Source organism: Rhinolophus sinicus, chromosome 16 (genome assembly GCF_057876585.1).
Source record: "Rhinolophus sinicus isolate RSI-liver-muscle chromosome 16, RSI-T2T, whole genome shotgun sequence".
Taxonomy (NCBI): Eukaryota; Metazoa; Chordata; class Mammalia; order Chiroptera; family Rhinolophidae; genus Rhinolophus; species Rhinolophus sinicus.
Genome location: NC_142516.1, coordinates 105,510,222 through 105,531,265, shown reverse-complemented (window position 1 = coordinate 105,531,265; position 21,044 = coordinate 105,510,222). Strand labels below are relative to the sequence as shown.

General features: G+C 40.8%; 2 pseudogenes; one reads left to right on the top strand and one right to left on the bottom strand.

Moving 5' to 3' along the window:
* Window positions 1-248: 248 nt before the first annotated feature.
* LOC141571253 (uncharacterized) lies at window positions 249-6,947 on the bottom strand (annotated as a pseudogene).
* Window positions 6,948-16,818: 9,871 nt separating this feature from the next.
* Window positions 16,819-17,732, top strand: LOC109456025 (B-cell receptor-associated protein 29 pseudogene; annotated as a pseudogene).
* Window positions 17,733-21,044: the final 3,312 nt, after the last annotated feature.

Sequence of the window (21,044 nt, the reverse complement as noted above, 5' to 3'; positions counted from 1 at the left end):
TCTGTCTACCAATTTAAATGTTAATCTCACCCCCAAAACACCTTCATAGAAACATCTAGAATAAATTTTAACCAAATATCAGGGCACCCCATGGTCCAGTGAAGTTGACACATAAAATTAACCATCACAAGTCCACAATACACCAACACACATCTCCTTAAACCATACTTAATTCCAAATAAAGACAATAAGAGAGCCGTAATTCCACCTAACCTGATACAACTATCTTGCATGCAGCCAAAAACACGCTAACTCCTTAACCAGAAGAGGAGAGTCCTTGAGTGATGTTTGCTCTTCTCCTTGATCTCCTCTGACTTAAATACTAAGGACAATGACCGTCCTTGTTTCTGTAACTGGTCACATGGCCATGGTTGGTATTTATAACCACCTTCCTCCACTACCCACTCTATACTCCCTTTGCTTCAGCAAGTACCTCAGCTGGTCTTTTCCTGAGGGAGTGAACCAGGCCTCCATTTTTGAAGGGTCTGGGCCATTGCTAGTCCTGCCTGGACTGGGCTTTTACAGTTTTCCATTGACCTTAATCATAGGACATGGTCATAGTAAAACACACCCTGAGGGATCTCCTGTGTTCCAGACATACTCTTCCTTACCTTCCTTATGGAGTCCAATTTCCCTGGGTAGAGAGGATCACTCACCCCAGTCAGCACAGTAACTCCCTTCCCTGCCTGTTGATCATGAGGAGCCCAAGTGGCCGGGCAGCAATCTTCACGTCCGGCTCAGTGGACTCATTCTTTCTCCTGGTGGAGCATTCCTTCCTTCAGGTCTAAGACTTCTAGGCCAGCAAAGCATAGGTTGTGGGAACAGGAAACAAAAGCTCTGTGAGGCGGCCACTAGGGTTAGTAGTGAGTGGTGCCACTCCCATTTCCACCCCTTGTTTCCTGGACTCCTAAATCCTGGCTATGAGGGAAACAGCGTCATATGTTGACTGCTGATTCAAAGCGTGTACATCTTTCTGGTTAACCTTGCCCCAGCCCTGCAAGATATTGCCATCTAGCTGGTGCTGTAACTGAGTCTCCACAAGGCCATTCCCCATTCTCTCCAGCCAGCTGCCTCAGGGTGGTGGGGAACATGGTGAGACCAGTGAGTTCCACGAGCGTGGGCCCATCGCAGCACTTCATCTGCTGAGAAGTCAGTTTGTCGATCAGAAGCAATGCTGTGCAAATACGATGATGGTGGATAAGGTGTTCTGTAAGCCTGTGGTTGGTAGTTCTGGCAGAAGCATCGCACGCAAGGAAAGCAAGTTTGTATACAGAGTAAGTGTCTATTCCAGTAAAAACAAAACACTGCTCCATCAGGGGCTCAGTGTTGGCCTCTGCTCCTGGCGGATTGGGCACTCAGTGGTGGCCACAGCCAGGTCACCGTGGTGGGTGGAAGCCCATGTTGCTGCGCCCATGCCTGACCACCTCCCTGCCACCATCACCACTTTGTTCATGAGCCCTCTGGGTGATGACAGAGTCTCTTTCTGGGGAAAGAGGCAGACTGGTATCCACAGAACGGGTCATACTATTCACTTCATTATCAAAATCCTCTTCTGTTGAGGTCATCTTTTAGTAAGTATTCACATAGGACACAGATGTCTCAAGTTTTTTGCCCATTCAGAGAGCTACTTGCCCATACCCTTCCCCAAATTTCCTTGTCACCAATTTCCCAATCATGTTCCTTTCCAATCAGATTCCTTCCCTGAGCATCAGCTAAACCACTGGCCACAGCCCATGAATTGATATAAACGCACATCTGGCCATTTCTCCTTCCAAGCAAAGCGTACAGCTAGGTGCATTGCCTGAAGTTCTGCCCCTGGGAGGATTTTCCTTTGCCGCTGTCCGCAGGGATGTCCCAGAAAGGGCTGGAGTGCTGCAGCTGTGCACATTCCGGTGGTGCCTGTGTATTGTATAGAACCATCCATAAACCAGGCTGTCTTCTCCTCCTCTGCCAACTGGTTGTGGGGAGCTCACCAGAAGGTCATAGGTACAGGCTGGGGGAGAGAAGATGGCGTAGCAGGAGTGGGGACCGAGGGCATTTGGGCCTCTTCTTCATGTAACTTACTTGTGCCTTCGGGGCCTGCTTGGGCCTAATTTCATGTACGCGTATACCACTTCCATTTGACGATGGAGTACTGCTGTGCACGCCCAACGCTGTGGCTTTGTGGGTCATACAATACCTGGTTTATGATGGGAAGTTCAGGTTGCGTGCTCATTTGGTGGCCCATAGTTCAGCATTTAGTCCCTACCAAGGCCCAGCAGAAGGCCAACAGCTGTTTCTCAAAAGGAGAGTAGTTATCCATAGATGATGGCAGAGTTTTGCTCCCAAATCCTAAGGGCCTGTGCTGTAATTCACTTGCAGGGACCTGCCAAAGGCTCCAAACAGCATCCCTTTATGCCACTGCCAGGTCAAGCACCATTGGACCTGCTGGATCATACGGCCCCAACAGCAGAGCAGCTTGTATGGCACTGAGTTCTCCAAATGAAGACAGATGCAAACTGAAAGTAAAAAGAACCCCAAATGGAGTCACATGTGCCTGCAAATACAATGCACACCCACAAAAGGCAGTTAATTGAGGGTTTCTCCCATCCCCCCAGTTGCAGACCTTCTCTTGTTCTGGGTCCCACTCAAAGCTAGTGGCATTTTGGGTCACTGGGTAAATGGGCTGGAGTAATACACTCAAATGAAGACTATCTTGCTTGCAAAATCCAAAGAGGTCCCCAAGGCATAATAGGTTGTCAGAGGAGACAGACACAATTCAAGTAGCAGGAATTATGCTCCACCTGCTAGAGGACATAATGTATTTGAAATTTTTCAGCCCAGGAGATTGTCTATTCTCCCCATTATCTGTTTATTCAATCATTTATATCATTATTGACCCATGGATATTTGTTTATATGTTAAGTATATTCCAATACTGCTTGATTAATTTTGTTGCTCAAGTTGTTCCAGCTTTGGCCATTGGGACCAGTGCTTTATAAAGCTCCCTAGGTGATTCCAGTGTGTAGCCAAGGCTGAGAACCACCGCTTTAAGTAAAACAGTGTTTAGAATTTTACTGCCATGAAAGCACTGATTTCCCTCAAATTAGGACAGATGCAAACTGAAAGTAAAAAGAACCCCAAATGGCGTCACATGTGCCTGTGGATACTAATCTACACCCCCAAAGGGCAGTTAATTGAGGGTTTCTCCCATCCCCCAGTAAGGTTGAACAACTCTTCATTTGTTTCTGTTTTTTTTTTAAGGTTTTTATTCAAATCTTTTGCCCATTTTTTTTACTTAAAAAGTTGTGTTTCATTGTTTTTTAAAAGATTTTTATTAAAACTATTAGTTTCAGGTGCAAACAATAGTTATTCAACATTTATATTCCTAAAGAAGTGATCACCATGATAAATAACACACAAAACAACACTAGTCAATATCCATGAAAGTAACAAATATATATATGTATATACATATATGTACATATATATATTCAACTCTCCTATCTACCTTTTCTCCTGTTTTAATGTTTAATTTTAAGATTTTTATTAAAAGTATAGCTAACATACAATATTATATTAATTTTGGGTTTATACTATAGTTATTCAACATTTACATACTAAAGAAGTGATCACCGTGATAAGTCCAGCAACCATCTGACACTGTACCATGCGATCACAATATTATTGACTATATTCCCTATGCTGTACATTACATCCCCAAGGCTTATTTGTTTTATACCTGGAAATTTGGACCATGTATTGTCCTTTTCCTTTCCTCCCCTTTTTAATTTTTCAGTTACAGTTGACAGTCAGTATTATTTTATATTAATTTCAGGTGTATAGCACAGTGGTTAGACATTTATGTAATTTAAGAAGTGATCCCCCTGACTAGTTTTGTAACCACCTGGCACTATACATAATTATTACCATGTTGACTATATTCACTGTGCTTTACCTTACATCCCCATGATTATTTTGTAACTACCAATTTATACTTCTTAATCCCTTCACCTTTTTCACCCTGGCCCTCAAACCCTGTCCCATCTATCACCCCAATAAATCTAGTACCCATCTGACACCATACATAGTTATTACAATATTATTGACTATATTCCTTATGCTATACCATATATCCCCATAACTATTTTGTAACAACCAGTTTATACTTCTTAATCCCTTCCCCCTTTTCACCCACATCCCCAACCCCCTCTCATGTAGCAACCATCAAATTGTTCTTTGTATCTATGAGTCTGTTTCTGTTTTGTTTGTTTATTTTGTTCTTTAGATTCCACATATAAGCAAAATCACATTGCATCTGTCTTTCTCTGTCTGACATACTCCACTCAGCACAGTACCCTCTAGGTCCATCCATACTGCAAATGGCAAAACCCATTCCCTTCCATGACTGAGCAATATTCTATTGTATATATGTACCACCTCCTCTTTATCCATTCTTCCATAAACAGACACTCAGGCTGCCTCCACATCTTGGCCATTGTAAACAATGCTGTAATGAACATATGGATGCATTACCATCAAAGTAGTGTTTGGGTTTCTTTGGATGAATTACCAGGAAATGGGATTACTGGGTCCTTCTTTGTCTCTTGTTATAGACTTTGTTTTTTTTTTGTTTTTGTTTTTTTTTTTTAAAGATTTTTCTTTTTTTTTTTTTTTTTTTTTTTTTTTAAAGATTTTATCGGGGAAGGGGAACAGGACTTTATTGGGGAACAGTGTGTACTTCCAGGACTTTTCTCCAAGTCAAGTTGTTGTCCTTTCAATCTTAGTTGTGGAGGGTTCTGTTCAGCTTCAAGTTGTTGTTCTTTCAGTCTTAGTTGTGGAGGGCGCAGCTCAGCTCCAGGTCCAGTTGCCGTTGCTAGTTGCAGGGGGCGCTGCCCACCATCCCTTGCGGGAGTCGAGGAATTGAACCGGCAACCTTGTGGTTGAGAGGACGCGCTCCAACCAACTGAGCCATCCGGGAGGCAGCTCAGCTCAAGGTGCCGTGTTCAATCTTGGTTGCAGGGGGCAGAGCCCACCATCCCTTGCGGGACTCGAGGAATTGAACTGGCAACCTTGTGGTTGAGAGCCCACTGGCCCATGTGGGAATCGAACCGGCAGCCTTCGGAGTTAGGAGCACGGAGCTCTAACCACCTGAGCCACCGGGCCGGCCCTAGACTTTGTTTTAAAATGTATTTTGTCTAGTATATATATTGCTACTTCAGCTCTTTGTTTTCTAAATTTTTATTTTTATGAAATAACTTTTTACATCCCTTTACTTTCAGTCTATGTGTGTCTTTCAACCTGAAGTGAGTCTCTTGTAGGCAGCATATGTAAGGGTTTTGTTTTCTTATCCATTTAGCCACCCTTTGATTGGAGCATTTAATCCATTTACATTGAAAGCAATTGTTGATAGATATGTAGTTATTGCCGTTTCAATCATATTTTTTATCTTTTTTTTTTTCCATCTTAAAGAAGTCCCAGGATGGCCGATTTGCTCAGTGGTTAGAGCGCAGTATTCATAACACCAAGATCGTTGGTTCGATTCCCACATAGGCCAGTGAGCTGCATCCTCCACAACTAGATTGAAAACAACAACTTGACATGGAGCTGATGGGTCCTGGAAAAACACACTGTTCCCCAATATTCCCGAATTTAAAAAACTAAAAAAAAAAAAAAAAGGAAGAAGTCCCTCTAACATTCCTTGTAGTATTCTTTTTCTGGAGTTTTCTCCTTTTCTTTCATTTGGGACACATTTCTTTGTTTCCTCATTTTGGCAACCTCTCTGTTTCTATGTATTAGGTAGGGCTTCTATACCTCCCAGTCTTTCCAGGTGGCCTTATGTAGTAGGTGTGCTGTGGGGCCCAGTGGCACAGTCTCCCTGGGCACCTGAGCTGTGTGTGCAGGAGTGTTCTTTGTATGGATGGTGTGTGCCCTCCTGTTATAGTTTGCTACTGGCATGTCAGTGGGTGGTATTGACCCTCAGGGTGACTGGCTGTGGGGTTTGGCCACGTCCACAGCTTATGGGCGGCTATGTGAAAGGCTTACCCCATAGAGCGGGATTCATCCCAGCAGGCTCTGGTGCCTGTTGAAACTGCCCTTTGTGTGTGCCGCTTGTGGGGCTAATTGGGTGGTGCTCTGCTGTGGTCTGAAGCTCACTTCCAAGCATGTTGGTTCTAGGGCATCTTGGGAGGAGCTCCGGTGCAGGCCCAGGTCACCCACTGCCTGTGACTTGCCAGGGGTGACCTGGCAAGAGCTACAAAGAGATCCATGGTTGGTTGCTGCCTGTGTTGGATCGGAGGTTCATGGGAGAGGCCACACTGCAAACAGAGGAGAGCTGCCCCCAGTACCAGGTCTGGGGTAGCTCCACAAAAATCCAGGACACTCTGAAGGTTGCTGCCACCTGCTGGCTCCCATAGGGTTCAGCAGCTGATAAAGCCTCCTGCAGTAGGAAAGTTGGGTGAGGCAGGGTCTCAGTGAGTCAGCAGAGTGGAGCAGCAGAGCTCACCAGGCCAATCAGATTCAGATTTGGCCTGTAAGGGCGGGCTCAACACAGGAAAGATGGCGCCTGCCTACAGGCTGCGTAGTAGAAAGGCCCTACACAGGGAAAATGGGGACTATCCCTCCAGTCTTCACCCCAAAGTTAAACAACTCGGTCATTCCCCTTTTGTCTCTGACACCCCCAGAGTCACCGTCCCTCTGCTGGAGCCCAGGGTGAGTACCTGCGTGGGCCCTTTAAGAGGATGCCTGGGTTTCCTGCAGCCTTCCATTCCACCTGGACAGCTAAAATCCCCACTGTTTTTCACAGCCAGATGTTGTGGGGGCTCCTCTTCCCGGCACCAGTACTCTGGGCTGGGGAACTTGGTGTGGAGGCTGGGGTCTCTCACTTCTTCATGGGGAACTTGGTGGCTCCCATGTGGGTGTGCGACCAGCCTGTTTTTCATCTCGGCTCCTCCTACCAGTCTCGACATGGCTTCCTTATATCCTTAGTTATAAAACTTCTGCTCAGCTAGACTTCAGGTGATTCTCCAGTTAGATTGTTCTATAATTTAGTTGTTATTTTAATGTGTTCACAGGATGAGGCAAGCACAGCGTTTATCTATTCCGCCATCTTGTATCTCCACTCTTTTGCCCATTTTTATTTGAATTGTTTGTCTTTTTATTATTAGCTTGTAAGAATGCTTTATATATTCTGGTCTGATAGATGTGTTGTGATTATTTTCTCCCAGCCTGTGGTTTGCCTTTTCATTTTCTTTACTGTGACTTTCAAAGAGCAAATTTTAAAATTTGATGAAGTCCAACTTATGTACTTTCTTTTATGGCTTCTTTTGTGTTCTAAGAAAACTTTCCTACCCCAAAATTGCAAAGCTTTTTCTCTCATCTTTTCTTTTGGAAGTTTTATAATTTTAGGTTTTACTGTTAGATCTGTTAGTTTAATTTTAGATTTATTTTTAGATTAATTTTTGCGTATGGTCTCAGATAAGGGTCTGTATTAATTTGTTACGGGTGCCATAACAAAGTACTGGGTGGCTGAAAACAACAGAATTTTATTGTCTCATGGTTCTGGAGCTGGAAGTTCAAGATCAAGGTGTCAGCAGGGCCATTCTCTTTCCAAAGGCTCTAAGGAAGAATGCTTCTTGGCTCTTCCAGCTTCTGGGGGCTCCTGACACTCCTTGGTGTTCCTTGGCTTATAGATATATCACTCTGATCTCTGTCTGCACCATCACATGGTATTCTGCCTGTGTCTGTATCTTCACATGACTTATCTTCTCATAAGGACATCAGTCATACTGGATTAGGGGCCCGTCCTGCTCATCTTAACTTCACCAGTTACTTCTGCAATGACTCTATTTCTAAATAAGTTCCCATTTTGAGGTACTGGGGCTTAGGATTTCAATACATATTTTGGGGTGGGGGAACACAATTAAACCCATAACAGGGTCAGTGTTCATTTTCAATTTTTTTTCTGTGTCTCATTCAGTGTCTAATCAGTAGGCTGAAATCACACAGTAATTTTAACAGGGGAAGTTTGATATAAATAATTATTAACTATAATGGGATTGGAGGGACGAAAAGTTTGGCTTGTAAGAGGTAAAAATAACCTCTGAAGAATATAGGAGTAGCATATATAGGGACTAGTCACTAATCCTAGAGCTTAGATAAGGCACCAAAGAAGAAGTTGCTCCTCCACGGCTGAGATCCAGGCCAGGCAGGCGTGACCATGGCTGACAGGAGGATAAAAATGTTTGCTGGGGTGCTGTGCTAGTGGGACTTGCTGGACCTGGGCAATTTGGGTGCCAGAGTAAACTGTGCAGAGGAAAGTACCATGCCTTGCAACGTGCCGAAAGCTGCCCTCCGAGGTGCTCAGGAAAGCTACTTTGCCAGCAGGTGCCATAATGGCAGCATTCTGCTATGAAGGTGCATCATTCTGCTGCCCAACATGGGGCCAGGGGAAGCTGCCCACAGGGACGTGCTATATGCTGCTTACCACTGGAGGCTACTGACCCCTGAGTACCTTAGGCGCCCAGCCTGACAGGAGCAACCCTTGCTGCAGGAGCCTAGTAAGAGAAGCACATTGGATCCCAGAAGCAAAGCCCCTCTCTCCTCCAGTATCTTCAACTGACAACACTTAGCATCATGTCAGCAGGCAAAGGAGAAATATTTACAGGGCCCACTTCCATTATCACGGAGCAGACAATGAAATATGGACTTAGAGCTGAGAGGCACTAAATTGATAACCAACACAGCCCACCCCTTTTCAGCTTCCATATACATCCTTTTATACATATTGCAACTTCTGTAAAAGAGCAAAGCAACTTTATATTTCTACTTAACAAGACACAGGGCATCCTTACAAGTGAAGTTTTCACTCTTTCCCCAAAATGAAGACAGTCAAGGTCTAAGCAGTCACTGTATCTATTACTGGTTATGTTAATTAATTTTCAAATTTATCACAATTCTATTTACTATTCTGCTATCCTAAAGATTAAGTTATAAAGTTAACCTCCAACAGCTTACATATAAAATTTAAAAATGGGAAGGAGGAGAAAGATGAAAAAAATGGTTGGCATAGACAAATAAAAACATACATATGACAAGCAAAGAGGAAGTATGCAAAGCTCTACAGGCCTCATTTCTTCAATTGGCCATAAGGCCATAATTGATATCTACACCTTCTTTCTTTCGCTGCCCATTCTATATTTCCCTCAGTCAGAGCTTCAGCTGGTGGGGTTATTTATCTGGTGGAATAACTCAAACTTTTATTCCCAAAAGGACTGGTAGTCTATTTCCTTGCATTTTTTTGTTTGTTTCTATGGTTTCCTTTAACCCTGAATGTTGGGCATGGAAATAGTAAAGCTATCCCAGAAATCCCCCTACATTCCAGTCTTAGTTCTCCTTGCCCCCATTGCATAGCAACAACTCAGTTGCCCCTTGCTAACTAAGATTAATCACTCCAGCGAACAGAGTAACTCTCTTTCTACCTGTTGGTTCAATAGCAGAAGGAGCCCAAAATTGCCAGGTGGAAGTCTCATCTTCCAGTGTAAGTGAACCATTGTTGTTTCCCCTGTGGGAAGATTTCCTCTTTGGGGACTAAGACCTCCAAACCAGCAGAGCTCAAGTTTATCAGGAGGAGAAGCAAAATTACCTGTAATGAATTATTGAATATAATAGTACGAAGAGCCACCCCACTTCCACCCCTTGATTCTGGACCCACGTGTTTGGTTATATGGGAGACAGCAAGGTACTTCCTCAAGGGGGACCAGCCCCCTCTTTACTCAAGGAGCTTAGGGTCTATGAAGTGACTTAGGTCTAGAAACTGGATAAGCAGCCATGACTGCCCACAGTGGTGACTCAACTCAAGATTTTAGCTACCAGATCTGGAGTTTTTTCTTCTTATATAGATCAAGCAATACTCTAGACTGCTTATCTATTTCATTCCTAGGAACATCACGGTAATTTAACCACCATCAAGGACCTTTGGAGGTCAAGACATTCTGATTACCCTTCACAGTAGATACACGCACTTTGTCTTTGGTGATCAAGGGCTGCCACTACTTCTGCCACTCTGAGCTCCCATCAATTCCCATTGGAATTGGGGAGATGATGTCAATGGTGGTATCTCCAACCTGGCCTGTCAAGGAGAGCAACCACAGACCTCTCCCTTGAGAGAGCTTGCAGGGGCTCCTCTCATTAATGCATTTCTCCATGCTTTAGGGAGGGAGATGTGTTCTGGGCCTTGTCCTGGAGCATAGTTGGGGGCAGGACTGAACGATGATATGATGAGAATGGTAAAGAAGTGTTTCGTACCATCTCCTGGGCTCTGTTCAAAACTGAGTCATTTTTTCCTAATAATAAGGGCGGTTTAGATATTTTAAAGCATGACAGAAGATTGTAGAAAGATATTAGTGTACAGTGGTACCTTGGTTTTCGAACATAATCCATGAGTTCTGAAATGTTCAAAAACAGCCGACAGCTAGGCCTCAGGATCTTGCACTCAGTGGAAGATGTGTGACATGTTCGACTTCTGAGTCGTGTTCGAAAACCGAAGCACTTATTTCCGGGTTTATGGTGTTCATAAACCAAAATGTTCATCAGCTGAGATGTTCGAAAACCGAGGTACTACTGTACTTCATGAATCAAAGCCTCAGGATGGCAGAAACCAGGGAAGTCTCTGGGTTTTCTCAGTTGCATTCATTTGTGTCTCTTCTTTATAGGATTCTACTATAATTGTGACAAATTTCCCATCTTTAGTCTTGGGTCTTTCTGTTCAAATTCTAGGGGGGGAAATGCTGATTTCTTTTTCTTATATCAATATTCTTGGAGCCTCTACTGATCAAAGCCAAATTCAGTAATAAGGCATACTTTTAACTGGCCTGGTTAACAAGTATTTTAAAGAGCAAAAACCTTTCACATCAACTGGCATAAGTGCCTCTGACATCATGCTTTTAAACTGGAAAAAGTGCTTGGGAAATTGCACAATGGTATGTCTAAACCTGAACCAATAGTACTCACAAGGTAAACTATGTGATTTATCTAAGCATAGTAAACACTTCAGTGTCCAGTTTTCAGACACTGTATGAAAATGTCTCATGTAAATAGTAGCAGTAACTGTCCCTATAGCAAAATTACTAAGCATGAGACGAAATCAAATTTTTCTAAAGAATATTTGCTCAGTAATGTCTTCGCCCATTTATTTACAAGGTAGAAGAGGGAAGAAATGTGTAAAACATTCTTACAATACCTTCTCTTTTCTCATATCCCTTTCCTTGCCATGGGGGAAAATACTGTCCACAGAAATTCAAGACCCATGCCATATCACTACAGCTGTCAAGTTTTGCGATTCACACGGTAACCATTCAATGCTCCCTGATTGGCAAACCCCTTCTCTCTGGGAGAGGGTGTCTCTGCAGCCTCCCAGGTCGCTGTGTCGGTGCTGCTTCTGAACGACACACTCGCCAAGCCATTACAGGAGAATTCAAACTGCTTTCAAATGAAACAGATTGTTCTCTGTTAACTCCATCTTTACTTTTGCCTACAGAACTACTTGAGGTGCCTGGAATATATTGTTGTTGTTATTATTATTATTATCATTTATTTTAATAACTTTTTATTTTTCTCTTACAGTTGACATACAACATTGTATGTATTAGTTTTAGGTGTACAACATAGTGATCAGACATTTACATAACTTATGAGTGATCACCCCATAAGTCTAGTACTCATCTGGTACCATACATCATTATTACAATATTAGTGACTATATTCCTTATGCTGTACTTTACATGCCTATTTTGTAACTACGAATTTGTACTGCTTACTCCCTTCACCATTTTCACCCATCTCCCTCACACCCCTCTCATATGACAATGATCAAAATGTTCTCTGTATCTATGAATCTGTTTCTGTTTTGTTTGTTTATTTTGTTCTTCAGCTTCCACATATAAGTGAAATCATATGGCATTTGTCTTTCTCCATTTGACATATGCCACTCAGCACAATACTCTCTATGTCTATCCATGTCTATCCATGTTGTTGCAGGTGGCAGCATTTCATTCTTTTTCTATGACTGAGTAATATTCCACTGTATACCTGTATATATTTTCTTTATTCATTCATCCATTGATGGACACTTAGGTTGCTTCCATATCTTGGCCATTGTACACAATGCTGCAATGAACATGTGTATGCACACGTCTTTCTGAATTAGTGTCTTGGGTTTTTTCGGACAAATACCCAGAAGTGAGATTGCTGGTTCCTTCTTTGTCTCTTGTTATTGCCTTTGTTTTAAAATCTATTTTGTCTGGTACAAGTATTGCTACCTTAGCTTTTTTGTTTGTTTCCATTTGCATGAAATGTCTGATTCCATTCCTTTATTTTCGATATGTGTATGTCTTTTGATCTGAAGTGGGTCTCTTACAGGCAGTATATGTAAGGGTTTTGTTTTCTTTTCCATTCAGCCGCCCTGTGTCTTTTGGGTGGAGCATTTACTCAATTTACATTTAAAGTAATTATTAATAAGTATGCAGTTACTGCCATGCTATTATTTATCTTTATGGTCTTGCCCCCCACCCACCCCCGCCTTCTTCTTAAAGGAGTCCCTTATAATACTGGTTTGGTGGTGATGAACTCCTTTAGCTTTTTCTTGTCTGAGAAGCTCTTTATCTCTCCTTCAATTCTAAATGATAGCTTTGCTGGTAGAGTAATCTTGGTTGTAGATCCTTGATTTTCATCACTTGGAATAATTTTTGCCACTCTCTTCTGGCCTGCAAAGCTTCTCCTTTGTGTGTTTCTGGCTCTGTGTCTTCTCATCTTATAAGGACATCAGTCGTTGGATTTAAGACCCTATTCCTGTATGATGTCATATTAACTTAGGTAAGTACATCTGCAAAGTCCAAATAGGTTCCAGAAGTTAGGACTTCGACATATATTTTGGAGGGACACAATTCAACTCATACAATGTATAAATGTCCAAATTTCAGAGAAAATGCCAAATTATTTTCCAAAGTAGTTATGAAAATTTGTACTCCCACTAACATTGAATAAAAGTCAGTATTATCAGACCATTTAAATTTTTACTGGCTGAATGAGTATAAAATTGTACGAGTATGTCATTGCAGTCTGGACTTATAGTTTCGAATTAATAATTATGTTCAACATCTCTTTATATGTTTATTGGCCATGTGTTTCTTCCTCTGGGAAAACATTGTTCTTTTTCTTTTACTAAGTTACTTATACTTTTTTTTTTTTTTTTTTTACTGATCCCTAACAGTTCTTTATATATTGATACCAATCCTTCACCAGTTTTGTATTATAAATATCTTCTATATATAACTTCAATTTCTCTAAGGTAGCTTGGATAAACAAAAGTTCTTAATTTTACGTACTAATATTTATCAATCTTTTCTTGTACAGTCAAGATTTTTGTGTCTTCTTTAAATTATCTTTTCCTACCCCAAGGTGTAAACTGTGTCTACCTCTATTTTGTATAATTAATTTTAAATATATTTGGGGTGGGAGTGGTGTCTGCTTAACCTATCAATAAGGGAGGAATGTTGGTATCTCCCATTAAAATCGGGGATTTATCCATTTCTGTCTGTCATTTCATATTTTCTTCATAAATTTTTAATTCTATTATTTATTAAGTGCATACGAGGATTCTCTGTATCTTCTTGCTTTTTGCCTTAAGATCCATTTTATCTAGTATTACTAGATAAACCAGCTTTATTTTGATTAGTATTTTACTGATCTATCAGGTTCCATTCATTACAACATTTGTATTTCCTGATGCTTTAAGTTTGTCCCTTGTCACCAACACATTTTTTAAAATCCAATTAGTCAATCTTTGTCTTCAACTGATGAATTAATTTGCCTATATTTATTGTAATTATTTATCAGTTTGGACCTGTTTCTGTAATCTTAATTTTTCATTTCAGTCTGACCCACTTTTTCCATATTTATTGTTAATCTTTTCTTTAAACTAATAGCTGTATCTTCTCTCAAATAAGAAGAAAGCTTTATTATACGCTCATATCTGTTCATCTCTATTCTCCAAACCCACTTCATGTTATTACCTCCACTTTTATGCCATCTTGTTGTGGATATGTATCCTCTTTGTCTGTAGTCATAGCTATTTTTTCAAGTTAAACAAAATTGACCAGTGTACTTGATCATCTTTACTTCACATGTCTTTTGTGGCCTCTGTTATACTAGATTTGTTCTCCCCTTATTTAAGCCCTTTGTCCAAAACAATTTCAATGTAGTCTTTGTGTAATAGATTTTCTGAGAACTTCTATGCATGAGAATATTTTTTATCATGCCCTGTTTTTGAATGGGAAACTAGACATAGGATAGAGGCTGGTTCTAATTTCTTTTCTTTTAATACCTTAAAAATACCACTGCACTATTTTCTTGAATCAATTATTGCCATTTGAAAATCTGATGTCAATATGACTTCTGTCCTCTTTTTGTGATCTTTTCTTTCTCTTTACAGTCTTTTAGAATTTCCTCTGCTTCTTTGAAATTCTTAATTTTACTATAAAATGTCCTTGTATGGATTATTTTACTTATCTTTCTTCTATAACCCCTTTAATTTTTCATCTTCTTATAATTACAGAAAATTGTTTCAATTTTTCTTCATTTTTTTCTCTTCATTTTTATTTTTCCTCTTTTTCTAGGACTTTTGTTACACATATTGTAGTTCTTCTACTTGTATCTTCGAAATAACCATGGTTTTTCTTTATAGTTTATCCTTTTGGACCTTCCTTCTTCCTTCTGAAAGATTTCCTCCACCTAGTCTTCCAAGTTGCTAATTTATAATGCAGTTTTATCCATTCTGTTATTTATCCATCTGAGGTGTTCATTTCAGCTATTAAATTTTCATACCTAAGATTTCTTACTGCTTTGTTTTCTTATTCTTGTTTATATTGTCATTATATTTTTAATCTCTTTTTGTATGTTTATTAAGCCAATATTAAATTATTCAATCATTTGTTTTCACATGTGTACTTGGATTCTGTAACCTAATATATTTCATTTCAAATAGTTGTGCTTCTCAAATCGCTTGTTAGACCTGTGAGTTCATTCTCCCCTGGAGATATAGACTCCCTGTCTATACAGGAAGTCCTAATTAGCTCATTCCCAGTCAGCCCCAATTAGCCCAGAGGGTGGGGATGGATTAGCCACAGGTGAGGAAAGAAGCCAAAGCACAGGAAAACCACAGTCACTCATTCCCCACTTCACAAAACAATAAAGTCAGCACTTCACTCTTTGTCTTCCAGGATGTTCAACATTAAGAGGCAATTCTCTTGGACTACAATTTGCCAGCCCTGGGTGTGGAGGGTAAGGGGTAGTGATAACCCAAGGTTAGTTACTACTCACCTCAAGTACAACTATTAGATCTGGAGTTGTGAATCTGATTTGATCCCTTTGTTTAGTATCACTGGGAGGCAAATCCCTGGCAGATTCTCCATCACTGGGACCTGTTTGTGCGAACATTTTCCTTCAGTGGGTACCAGGAAATCTCCTTTGTCCAGAAATATCTCTTTTGTGAGAATTTCCCAATTCTATATCCCACCCTTTGCATTTCTTCCTCTGTGATTCTTTTCTCTCCTTTACTTCTTCAGACACTTATTAAAGCCAACTCTGGGTCAGGTACCATACTAGGTCCTAATTCTGCAGGTGTGAGGAGCAAATGTGCTTACAGAATTTAAAAAGGTGGAGCAGAAATGTGACCAAGGTTGGGACATTAAAGACAAATTTGGACTCTTTTTAGTGGCAACAAAGCAAGGAGAGAGTGCTGCCTTCCTCTGGGGTGGAGCCCAGAAATAGTGATGGAAAGTCACTCCAAAACAGTGGTTCTAACCTTGACTGATCCTAGAACCAGCTGCGGAGTTTTTTAAAAATCCTAATGTCCATATACACATTGCATCACTTAAATCATAACCCTTGGGAGTGGAACCTAGGCATCAATATTTTTTAAAAGTTTTACGGGAAAATTCATGTACATCCAAGTTTGAGAAACACTGCTTGAATATACAGGCAAGCACCAGGGTTAGAATCAGGAGTTCTGAGTTGTTATGGGTTGAATTGTGTCCTCCAAAAGTCATATGTTGATATTCTAACCCCCACTATCTCGGAATATGACTTTATTTGGAGATAGGTTCTTTACAGAGGTAATCATATTAAAATGAGATCATTTGAGTGGGCCATACTGCAGTATCACTGGTGTCCCTATAAAAAGAGGGAATTTGGAGATAGGCATGCATACAGAGAAAACAGTGTCAGCAACCATCTACAAGCCAAGAAGAAAGGTCTGGACTAGATCGTTTCCTCGCATCCCTCAGAGGGAACCAACCCCACCAACACCTTATTTCACGCTTCTAGTCTCCATAACTGTGAGACAATACATTTCTGTTGTTTAAGCCACCTAGCTTTTTTTTTTTTTCCCATCCTACTCCCCCCATTCCATTGTCAGGGCTCCAAGCTTTCCTTCTTTTTTTAACATAGTTGTAACTCCACCCTCATAGCAGGAGAAATAACAACTGCAGTGGGCATCCAGGGACCTTCTCCATGGCTGGATCAGGAGAAAAACGTGTCATTCAGGAACCCACTGTACTCATCACATTTCCAGAGAAATAGAATTGTAAGTGGTGGCTCCATATTGGAATGAATACTGCTGTTACACTCCTAGATGGGTGCTTACAGGCTGGCCAGGAAACTAATCACCCTTCAGAATGCTGCTTGTATGAAAACAATGCATTTATAAGTTCCCATTGAGCAATGTGAAAACAAGACTTGCAGGCACAAGCTCTTCTAATTTGAGGACGACCAGAGTGATGAAAATCTACATGCATTTATTATTTATTAGCAGAAACTTCAAAATATACATAATGTACAATAAGAACAACTGCATAGTAAAAAAAAAAATCAAGGCAAAGAAAAATTAATGTGAGTTAGAAAAACAGGATGAAGCCATAGGTAATTTCTAGTTTTAAAATTCAGGCCTAGTCGGTGGCCACAAACAGCACGGGGAGCCCGGCTGGTCACAGGTGGGGTGTGAAGAGAATAAATGACCCTCCGGTGGATGGCAGTTGCAACCTTTCTTTATGCTGAAATAGGACTCATTTTAATCTTCTATCTTTTATTCCTCCCCAAAGATGGCAGAAGACTTTTTCATTTAACGTCTGGGGTAAAATTGTAACTTTCTGGAACCAGGCTTTCCTGTACAGTCCTATTGATTGTTATGTTTCTAGATGCTGTGAGAGAAGTAATGAAATATTCTACTACTCCTGCCACTGAAAAGAGCTCATCCAGCAGGCCTGCTGCCCATGAACATACACAGACGAAACTTTTTAGGTCTCAAAGAAATCTTTATTTTTCTGGATTTTCATTACTTTTTTGGCTAATGTTGACACGTCTGGTTACCCTTATTACTCAGCTGGCAAAAGAACTGACAAACAAAGGAGCACTTAAGCAGAAAATACTAACGAGGCTGCCAAAAATTCCTGAAAGAGAATGAAAAACTAACACAGTTCCTGAAAAGCTATAACAAGGAAGAGGAACACATTTTGGAAGCAGAAAATAAAAAACCTGGTAGAAGACCAGGAAAAACTGCAAACTGAATGAAAGAAGACTTCAGGTGCCCTGCCTAAGGCACAAAATGACGTGATGGCATGAAGATGCAATCACAGAGACTTTCAAAAGAACACTCAGAACTTCAGGATTGTTCATAGAAAGGCAATGAGAAAGGCCTGTGAACTGTATGAAAGAAATTGTGATATAGCATATCAAGATGATAAATATTTTATCATGTTAGCCTCTAGAAAATTTAAAATTCAGTTCAGAAAATTGTACTATGACCAGCCAATTTTTTTTTAGTGCCAAACATAAGCTATTATCATAATGGCATTATCACAATATTTGACAATGTTTCACATATATTATAAAGTCTGTAATCCAGCTCTTAAGTACAATATAAGTATGTTAAACACCTTATTCAGAAACTGATAGTAACACTGGTGTATGATGGCTGTTTACCAATAGAAGGAAACATTTGTTAGCTAGTTACTTCCAAAATTAGAGATTTAAGTTTCATGAAACCATTAATAGCCTTAAGAGCTTTGATGAGTTTCCACTAATCATAATCTATTTAATTAGAAGATGATAATGGTTATGTATTTGAATATAGTGTCCAGTATCAGCAAATTTATTCATAGGGAGATTAAAAAAGGATAAATGATCAGAATTTGCCACTGTATGTATAGGAAAGAGTCAGAAAGAGCAAAAAAAAAAAAACAATCGCCTTAGTTTAATTTAAACCTAATGATATATGGTTTACTCCCATAAGACAACTGTATTGATAATTATATTTTTGTTACTGTGCTTCTGCACCTGTTAGACTGCTTTCATTGACATTTGTGTTAATAACACATAATTAGTAAGCATTCCACCTTTTCAAATTTCATCTAGTAATGGAGTTAACATTTATTCACATAACTATCAGCACTGAGCTGAAATTATTTTGCAACAATGTGGAGTACTTAACTTATAACGTTAATGTACAACATATCCAAAAAGCAAGTGTTTCCCATTGCTGTGACAATTACTAATTATACAAATATGATCTCAAATATACACCGGTGTCACAATTTCTCTGAGATGGTTCTGTATTCTGAAAGCTAAATATTAAATACTATTTTTCCATTCAAAAAATAAAATAAAATAGAATGCAGGACTAAAGGCAGGCCACAAATTTGGCCCTGAGCTACCTAGTAGCCAATGCAAAGAAAGAAATTGACTAGTTACATGATTCCTGAGATTTTTGTTTCGGCCTCATTTCTCAGAGAACAGCCCAGTTATTCCTAGGACTGCACGCTGAGAAAAAATTCTGCCACAGATCCTCAACAGAGGACTCCATACAATGCTGTCATCTAATAACATTTAGTGGGAACCATCCAAGTACTTTGTCTACGTTGTTATCTTCACGTTTCAGAAAGACTCTGTGAGGCTCTTCTGAGATGAGGAAACTGAGGCTCAGAGAAGTTCAGTAATTTTAAGCTACCCAGTTTTTGGTACTTTGTTATGACAGCTCTAGCAAACTAATACAAATCCTGATGTAGTCATTTTTCAACTACTTGCAAATAACTTCCCTCAGAGTGCTCTAATTACCTTACTAGAAACACAGAAGATAAAACCTCCCTCACAGGATTGCTGAGAAATTTAAATGAGGAAACGTAAGTGAAAACCCAGCACAGAGATTAGAACACAGCAGGTGCTCAGTGAACGTTAGTTGAATCTGAGTCTTTCCCGCTTGGACAAACCAAGTAGCTTTGTCAGCTTGCTGACTATGGTCAGTTTAACAGCCTGGGGATGCAGGCTAGTAACGAGAGGATTCGTTCTCGGTCTCCAGAAAACGGAGTTAAAGGCTTTGCCTACAGTTGGTATCTCCTTCCCACCCTGTGCATTAGCCTAGACCGCCTGGAAACTTTATTCAGCCTCGTCTTGGAAGCAACCCTTGTTCCTGAGGTCGACCTCTAGGGGGCGCGCTGTCTCCATAACCCGCCTTTGACTACACACCCTACACCGCGCCAGTCAAAGGAACCACCTCCTAAAGTGGACTGCAGGCCATAACCAGGAAGGAAAATGTATTTGGAGGGATTTGTCCTCTTTCCACTGCCATTGTTTCCCAGCAGTTCGGTAGCTACCAACCAGAAACTAGCTCCAACCCTAGAATCTTACAATATTTATTGGAATATTTAGAATACGGCCTTACTTATATTTGTAAAATGAAGTTTTATTTGCATTGACTCATGTCACTCTAATAGTGGCTCCTTTACACAGTTAGGACAGCTATCGTAATCCACATTGAAGCGATGTGGAGACTAGAGCTCACAAAGGTGAAATGACTTGCGAGGAAGCAACTTAAACCCTGACCCCTTCTGCATTCCAAGCTCAGTGCTCTTTTCACTATGACCCCAACTACGAGCATGAAATACTGACAAACTTCACCAGACAGGTAGGGAGCCATGGGATGACACTGTCATACCATATCCCACAGTGGCCAGTGCAGCTTTCTTGCAGGAACACACCTTCGATTTCATGCTGGGAACTAGTATGGAATGTGGTTCTTACCAGAACTTTCCTTTCCAGCCAAATTCTCCTGAACATATCTACCCCGTACCATTAACAGTAGTGAGCTCACTACCTTCACCAACCACTTCTGTCGTTATTGGGGGAATGATCCATCTAACACCTTGGCCTCCCCGTTCCTTGACTTCCTCACCTCCACTGATCCTTAGCTTTCCACTCAGGGGTCATATGCTTGACCTTGTCATCACCTCAAAATCTCCACTTGAAGTCCCTCACTTCCTGATCACCTCTTCTTCTCTTTCTAGCTTACAGCCTCTAATGTTCCCACCCCAGCAAATCTTTGCCCTCAACAAGGCCCATGATTCATTGGCCCTCATTTCTCCCTTCCTTCCTGACTCTGCTTAGGTTAAATGTTACATCATTAAAAATACTTCCTCATAAATACCACTAACTCCTTAGCCCTCTCTTCAGCCTTGATTAAACCCAACTATCCTCTGCGCCATCCCTGTACCCAAGCAGGAGAGAAAACACCAGCCAGGGTGAATGGCCTCACTTTAATTGATGGCCACAAACCTCAAAGATCCCTGCACACTGACCACAAATCCTACACCCCTTCCTACTTAAAAAGTGGTCCTAGACGACCAGCACAGGTACCACCTGTGAGTTTGTTGCAGATGCAGAAGTTCAGGCTTCACCCAGACCTCCTGAATCAGCGTCTGTGCTTGAACAAAGTTCTCATGTGGTTCAATTCCACGTTAAAAGTTCACAAGCACTGCCCTGTGCTTTGCTTTCTGGATCACCAGAAATTCATTCCCCATCTTTTTCTTTCTCCTGAAACTTTCTGAACCCCTGTGGCCCATCACTCAGCCTCACACGCCATTGAGAATCCAGAAGGAGTCATACCCAGCTCCCTGTCTTCCCATCACATCTTCAACCTGCTTCCATCTGTGCCGAATCCCGTCTTTCCTTCTGTTACAATG